The sequence below is a fragment of the Macaca nemestrina genome (assembly GCF_043159975.1).
Source record: "Macaca nemestrina isolate mMacNem1 chromosome 8 unlocalized genomic scaffold, mMacNem.hap1 SUPER_8_unloc_3, whole genome shotgun sequence".
Taxonomy (NCBI): domain Eukaryota; kingdom Metazoa; phylum Chordata; class Mammalia; order Primates; family Cercopithecidae; genus Macaca; species Macaca nemestrina.
In genome coordinates, this window is record NW_027257567.1 from 65,062 (window position 1) to 73,484 (window position 8,423).

The 8,423-nt window shown below is 38.9% G+C and overlaps 1 pseudogene; it reads left to right on the forward strand.

Annotated features, from left to right (window-relative positions):
• Nucleotides 1-1,117: 1,117 nt before the first annotated feature.
• On the forward strand, nucleotides 1,118-6,767 carry LOC139361102 (zinc finger protein 705A-like; annotated as a pseudogene).
• Nucleotides 6,768-8,423: the final 1,656 nt, after the last annotated feature.

An 8,423-nucleotide genomic window follows, 5' to 3' on the forward strand; every position in this document is an offset into this window, starting at 1 on the left:
AATACCAGATTGAGCTGCTACATTTCTCTCAGCCCTAAGTCATTTTGTATTTTCTGAGCATCTTAGAGGATTGTGACTGCATACACAGGACAGAAACACCATGACCCAGGGTACTGCTGCGAATTTCTGATGCAGGGGATTTTAAGGGCTAGATCAGCAGGATGGGAGTGTTGACCCTCCAAGTGAAATAAATTCCTGAATTCATTATCCCCATCCTAAAACAGATTTTTTTTTTTTTTTTTTGATACAGAGTCTTGCTCTGTCGCCCTGGCTGGAGTGCAGTGTTAGGATCTCGGCTCACTGTAATTGCCTCCTGGGTTCAAGCGATTCTCCTGCTTCAGCCTCCTGAGTAGCTGGGATTACAGGCAAGCACCACCATGCCCAGCTAATTTGTGTATTTGTAGTAGAAATGGGGTTTCACCATTTTGGCCAGGCTGGTCTCGAACTCCTGACCTCAGGTGATCCACCTGCCTTGGCCTCCCAAAGTGCTGGGATTACAGGCAAGAGCAACCGCACTTGACCCTAAAACAGATTCTTTCTTGATTGATTTCCAAGTTCCAAGGGGAAATACAAAAGTCGAAATTGAGAGAAAGTAAAAGTGGAGTAAGGCTTCAGAAGGCTGTGATTGGTGTTGGAGAAACATTGCTAGGGCATAAAGCTGGGATAATAAAATCTGAGAAATCCCACAGTGTTTATCTACAGGTGGAAATCATATTCCACATGTGGGCGGAGTCAGGGATCCCTGTATTTTAAAATCAGTGAGGGAATTGAATATCTGGACTTGTGTCAATTAACATACAAAACTCAGTGCTTTTAATGTTCTCGTTCACAAGATATCTGTGTTCCTTCTTTGTCAGAAACCATAGTCATAGGCTTCCTAATTTTGACCTTGGGGAAAGAGGAGAGGCCTCTGTGTGTTTGTGTCTATTGGTCAGGCTGTGGTGCAGGTGATGTCACACTTCAGTGAAGGTCTGGCTTTTCATCACAGGTTGGTCTGAAAATTGTGTACAAGGCTGCTGTCTCACGTGTTCTTTCTCCAACCTCAGCTTTTTTTAGTGCCTGAAGTGTCTGCAAGTGGAAATCCAGAAGAAGACAGAGAGAGACTGAGTTCTTGACAATGCATTCACTAGTGAGTAGGGGATGCCTCTTTCTGCTGAAATGACACCCATATTGCTGGCAAATGGGCAGTTTTCTGCAGTTTGCATGGGTGTTTCATTTTTATTCTTTTTGTTTGTTTGTTTTCATGATGCAAAATCCATCCAGCCTGGGTGTTCCAAATGCAATCAGGAGACTTTCAGGTATCTGGCCTCCAATTAAGTTTTCTCAGGACTCTAGGTTGGGTGTCATGTGTCAAAGATTCCTAAATTATCAATATAATTTCTAATATTACACTACTTTATTCCAGCCCCTATTCAGGCTATTTACAAAAAAAGACATGAGAGGTCTCATTTATGTATTTCTTTTTCTTCTATCCATCCTATAACCTCATAGGGAAATAATTGACCCATTAACTGTACCGTTGGCTGAAATAGACTTAGGATTGTGATGAATGCAGGCAATAGAGATGCGTGAAGAGCAGAAGATCACAGCCCAATAATGAGGCTGATGTTCTAGCAGCTGAGTTCAATAAATCCCGTGTGATAGGCCTTGGGCAAGAGCTGCACAGTGCTGAGGAAAAAGGAGAGTTTGATAAAATATATTTGTGCTTTTAAAAACTTTGCAAAAGGACAACTAAAGAAGTCATTATTATTCTTATCCCCATTCATTTTACCTTTTGATAATTAACCTTTTCACCTTCTGGTAACTGAAAGTAACATATAAGAAATACAATTACTTAATTATGGTTGCACACTCAGGAGAAGGAATATAGTAGATAGAGTACAATTTAGGGTTCTGTGGAAATGCTTCATAAGGGCTGGTTAGAAAAAAGCAAAACAGTAAAGAGGCCTTTTTATCCTTGAACAAGCCAAGTGACAAGGTAAAGTTAAAAGAGAGGCAGTGATAACTGATGTTTGGATTGCCTTGAGAACAGGAAGCTTCATATCACAGGAATCATCAGACTAAGACTTCCTCAGTATAGCAGCCTCAGCGGTCTTGTCTTGTGCTGCTCGACTGTCTTCAAGCCTTGTCATGAACACCTGAATTACATAACATTAGAGTGACTCTATGTATAAATTGAATCCTATATTCTGCGTAAAACTTGTTCAGTTCTGAAGAATGCTGGAGTCTGGTTCATTACTTTCTAACTTTTTAATGAATGAGGGACCAATGACATGTATTTAATAAATATTTGCTAGATAGGAAACATGTTTTCTATTACTTCGTTAGATTATTCAAAGCACATAATAGGTCTTTTAACCATTTGATTGGTGAGAAACCTGTGGTTTATGTAGAGAAATAATTTATTTAATCACGGTCATGTTTAAAAAGTAGTAAATCATGGTTATTTGCCTTGTGACTACTCTGTAATTTTCTTGAAATTCATGGTAAATTTGTTTTATTTATGAAGGTTCAAGCGAAAATTTTATACTCAGTTATGTACAGGTGATTAACACATTACTGAAAAATATCTGGGCTATATTATGCCACACTTCATGTGATATTTCTTCATAGTAAAGTTTAATGGATTAAGAGTGGGCACGTCTCTGTGAGTGAATCGGAAAGGCAGATACCAGCCTAGTATTGAGAATGAACTGGCTGGAACCTAAAACACTGGGTGTTCTGCATACCCAGCTCCTACCTATGTCATCTCAGCCTTCCTCCTCTGGACGTTAAAAGGGATTCTCTGTCCAAACTAAAGTGTCTGTGATGTTTTAGAAGAAAGTGACTTTTGAAGATGTAGCTATTGACTTCACCCAGGAAGAGTGGGCCATGATGGACACATCCAAGAGAAAGCTGTACAGAGATGTAATGCTGGAAAACAACAGTCACCTGGTGTCCCTCGGTGAGTCCCTCAACATTCACGTATGTATGTAGACACACATTGACTCATTCATTCAATAAGTGTTGGAACAGCTTCCCCATATCTAACTCTAATCTCTTCTCTGATTCTCTCACAGATCTTATCTGAAAAAGTTTGAGCTCTCTAAATCTGTCTGAAAGAAATATCTTTATTTTATTTTATTTTATTTTGTTTTATTTAGTTTGTCACTCAATTAGAATGTAATCTTGACAAGGATTTCATGATTTCCTTGGTACTCAGTGTCTAATACTCAGAACAGACCTGAGAACTTAATGAATATTTTCTTTTTTTTTTTTTTTTTTTTTTTTGAAACAGAGTCTCGCTCTGCCGCCCAGGCTGGAGTGCAGTGGCGTGATCTTGGCTCACTGCAAGCTCCGCCTCCCGGGTTCACGCCATTCTCCTGCCTCAGCCTCCCGAGTAGCTGGGACTACAGGCGCCCGCCACCTCGCCCAGCTAGTTTTTTTGTATTTTTTAGTAGAGACGGGGTTTCACCGTGTCAACCAGGATGGTCTCGATCTCCTGACCTCGTGATCCGCCCGTCTCGGTCTCCCAAAGTGCTGGGATTACAGGCTTGAGCCACCGCGCCCGGCCTAATGAATATTTTCAATGTATTAAATTTAATATTTTCTAAATAACTCTTCTGCTTTAGTCGCTACGCTTAGGCTGAGACCAATTAGTGAAAACAATAGCAATATCTTTTCTGTATAGAACATCAATTATTTTTGTAAATCAAATTTTTTTTTTGTTCTGCATGAGAATAATAATAAACATACTGTGCAGAGGTTTAATTAATCTCTTTCTGAAAAGACTGTGTATTCTGCATTGTGTCTTGGAACTTAGGCATGGACTCAGCATTCATAGGTCCTGACTGTTTTGAATTTCCTTTTCCTGATGGACCTTTCATTTGGATTTATTTTCTAGTCTCATGTTGGGTCAAAAAAATCCTGGGGAGTTTTCTGTGTTCTAGGTCTTGTGGCCTGAGCTGACCTTCACTGTTTTATTCTTCCTTGATAGCCTGCCTTACAGTTGGTGATAATGCACATTTATTGACAGTGAACTCAAAACACATGTACTGTTTCCACTAACAGGGTACCAGATAAGCAAATCCTATATAACTTTGCAGCTGGAGGAAGGAAAAGAGCTCTGGCGGGAAGGAAGAGAATTTCTCCAAGGCCAGAATCTGGGTAAGCAACAGGGTCCTGTGCTCTAATAGGAGGAGGTGCTTTGTCAATGAATAATATCAGTCAAATATTAATTAGAGGTTTTATTAAATGAGTGGTAATTTCTAAAATGTAGGTTAAGCTACTGGAGCAGAATTCCTTAGATGGTATCATCATTTTTGTTCATATGTCAGATGCTACTCTTGTGTCCTCTTGCCTTTTCTTTTACTTTCAGGAAAAGGATAATTCATGTACTCGTTGGGGTTAAACTGTCACATGCTGACTCTTTTACTGATACCCCTGTGAAGACTATCCCTCTATTTACCTGCCTGATATCTCATGTCCATTTTAAATCTTTTCACATTTTAATTTTAAGACTCTTTTTAATTGCTGACGCTTTACCTTCTGTTCTATTGAAGTATTTTCTTCATTTGACACATTTGCCACATCTAAGTGTCAATTTTTGAAAAAAAGTAAACAGGCCTTGTGGTTTTTCAAACAATTTTATTACCATAATACCAAGGTAACAATTTATTTTTCAATTATTTCAGACAAGGAAAGTGCCCTTAAGAAAAAACACACGATAACCATGCATCCTATCAGAAAAGATGCATCCACCGGTATGACAATGGTGAGTTTTATAGCTCTGTACACCAGTCATCTAAGTTAAAGATCTGGTAATGGGTTAAGTTAGTAATGACGCACAGTCACCTGAGTGTAATTAGGCTGGCCCTAAGTGCTTTCTAAGCAAAAAAAAAAAAAATTTGATACTTTGAATTCAGTGAATAAAGTGACCTGTGTTGTAAACCATAACATGAGATCTTTAAAATAGAACAAGTGCATACACATTACTCATGCTCAGACTTTGAAAGATATTGATATCATCACAATTAATGGAATAACTCTGCAGTTGGGATCTTACAAAAGAGAAAATATCTGTGTCTGCAGAAGATAATATGTACGCAAGTGTCAATCGAGAAAAATGACGAGACAAGTCTCAATCATTTTAGGAGATGTATTTGCCAGAGTTAAGGACATGCACCTGGGGAACAGGTGTATACCTTTCTCCAAAGATAATTTTCTCCAAATTTAAAGGGGGAAAGGGTGGGATATTGAGAAGTACACAATTTTCATGTAAAAGTTGGGTAGAAAAAAATAGTCATTCATGAATTTTTCTGGCTTAGTGAATCTGGATTTTTTTTCATAAGATGACATAAACAAATGAGGCAGAGGAATAATGCAGGAAAGCTGCATTTTATATAAGACAACATAGGCAAAATGGGGCAGGGAAACAATTGGATATGCATTTGTGTCTGGTGAACTGGGGATGACTGCGCCTGTAAAGACAAGCTATCAGTTTGCATTGTCATGGTGTAATTTTAACAGCTCATCAGGAATCTCCTTGTGGGCAAAATATGGGGGAGGCATGTAGCTTTTCATCTTGTAGCCATATTATTTAGGAACCAGAAGGGGGAGGCAGGTTTGTGTGACCCTGTTCCCAGCTTGATTTTTCCCTTTGGTTAAATGAGTTTGGGGTGCCAAAATTTAATTTCCTTTCACACAAGTAACATTGGAAACCTTTCAACTGGGCTCTACCACTGAATGGTTGGTCTAGGATTCAAAGGTGGTGAAATGAATGTATAGATGTATGTCGGTAAATCATTAAGAGCTTTTAATCTTTGTCTCTAAAGGAGAACTCTCTCATTCTGGAGGATCCCTTTGAATGTAATGATTTGGGAGAAGATTGCACTCACAGTTCCACAATGACTCAGTGTTTGTTAACTCAGAGTGGAAAGAAACCCTACGTCAGCAAACAGTGTGGAAAATCCCTTAGTAATCAGTTGTCCCCTAAACCACATAAACAAATTCATACTAAAGGTAAATCATATCAATGTAATATATGTGAAAAGGCCTATACTAATTGCTTTCACCTTAGACGGCACAAGATGACTCACACTGGAGACAGGCCATATGCATGTCATCTATGTGGAAAATCCTTCACTCAGCGTTCTCACCTTAGAAGACATGAGAAAACTCACACGGGAGAGAGACCGTAGAAGTGTCATCAGTGTGGGAAAGGCTTTATTCAATCCTCTAACCTTCGAAGACATAAGATAACTCACCTTGGATAAAAGTGTTATGAATGTGATAAAAGTGGGAAAGTCTTTAGTCAAAGCTCTGGCTTTAGAGGACACACAAGAATTCACACGGAAGAGAAACCACATGCTCGTCTTCTATGTGTGGAAAGCCTTTAGTCTATCTTCTGACCTTAGATGATAGGAGAGAACATGCACTGGAGAAAAGCCATATGAATGCCATTTATGTGGGAAAGCCTTCAGTCAACGTACTAATCTTAAATAACATCAGAAAATTTACCCTGGAGAGAAACTTATAAATGTCTTCAGAACATATTCTGACTTTAGATGACATGGTGTCAGGAATGATGAACGTAAGGAATATGGAAGAGACTTCAGCTGTAGTGTAACATCTAAACATGCCAAAGGACCCACATTTTGAAGAATTACTATACCCAACATGGACGTAACTTCAGTTGCCTTTATTCTTCAGTCCACATCAATAAATTCATATGGAAGAGAAATTGTACGACATGTGTGTACCAAAGACGTGTTAGTGATCTGATCATAAATGACACGAGAGAGCTGAAACTGTCAACATGATAAACTAAAAGTCTTCAGCAACAGTTTTAATAATTTAAAACGTGTGGGACTTTCAGGTAGAGAATCTCTAGCTCTGTGTTCAGTGTGAAAATGTTTTTATGTGCAATTTGTTGTCAAATAACCTAAGAAAACTTTACTTGGATGAACCCTTTATTGGAATTTTCTGTGAATAAACATTCAGCCAAGCACTAGGCTTGATGTTCACAAGAAAACCCAGTGATAAAATGCTGCTAAAATGGAAAATAAGAAAGGAAATCCTTTATAAGCTAAATAAGAAGGGAAAGTCTTTCCAAGGGCAATGAATTCTCTTGGAATACCAAACACTTCTTACTGGAGAAGTTATGCCTTGAAAAATCATGAGAAATCCTTTCTTCACAGAGTAACGCTTGTTGCACATGTGAGATTTCACACTGGACAAAACACGGTTAGCATCTTGAAAGGAGAAGATTCTTTAGTGGTAATTCATTTCTTAGTTGACATTAAATTTCTCACATTGAGGAGCTATCAAATTTGAAAATCACTGTGGAGAAACCTGATAGATTTCTCATCAGAAAAGTGAGTCAAGAAGGTGGACCTCTAGAAAAAACTCTTAACACATAGTTTAGCAAAATAATTAAGAAATTTGAGAAAATGTCTATTCATAAAAATGCAGCACATAAATGTATAATAGCAAAGTGACCTGGGCATAAATTGAATGCAGAATTATATAAGAAATCTCATTAAACATTTCCAAAAGATCAATACTTACAAATATTGAAAGAATACAATCGGTTGTTGAAAAAACTTAGTGTGTTGGTGAAGTCCTTCTTTCATTTATGCAGCCCTAACAAATCGATGTGCATCTGCACTCCTTGGCTTATGGGTCGACATTCTACCCCAACTTCCGAGTCTCCCCAGTCTTCGACGGCTCTTTCCTCACAGCTCACCTCCCTTTACTTCAATGTCCACTGAAACCACTTGTTTCCATCCAACCCTGGAACTGACACATCAGGGACCTTCAGCCCCACTCGCCAGATTTCTCAGTGTGTCATTGCATAGATTTAGCAAGGAAATGGAGGCTGTATCAAAGACACCTAGTATATGCATTTGGGTGTCCCCAGCCCTTGCCTCTGTCTCTGAGTGGTTACCTGGGATCAGAGAATAAGGCAGCCCTGCTCTTCTATCCCTCAGAAATCTCTTGAAATTTTGTCCCTGAAGCCTCTCTAAGTGGAGGTAGCAGTTCATCTCATGACACCCCAGAGTTTACTCAGGTAAGTCCTGAGTTATTACACAGAGGCAGACATAGCTGTGTTCCTTTTACTTCTGTCCCGAAGATAAAACACCAGCATGATAAAGCAGGCGAACCTGTCAGCCACCATGCAAGCCTTTCCTATATTTGATTCAATGTACTTTTCCAGAAGCAAAATGAAAGTTCTCACAGAGGGGGCTTCCTCTGCCTTGTCCTCAGAATTGGAAAATGTATTGTCCATCAAGGAGCCTCAGTACTGAACCTAAAACTCAAGAGAAAACGTTTCCTGAATAACAAGTGGGATGATGACATGAAATTTTGCAAAACAGGCACAATCTTAACACGATAGGTCTTACTAAGGCTAAATGGCCTTATCCATGGTTGAAATTGACACA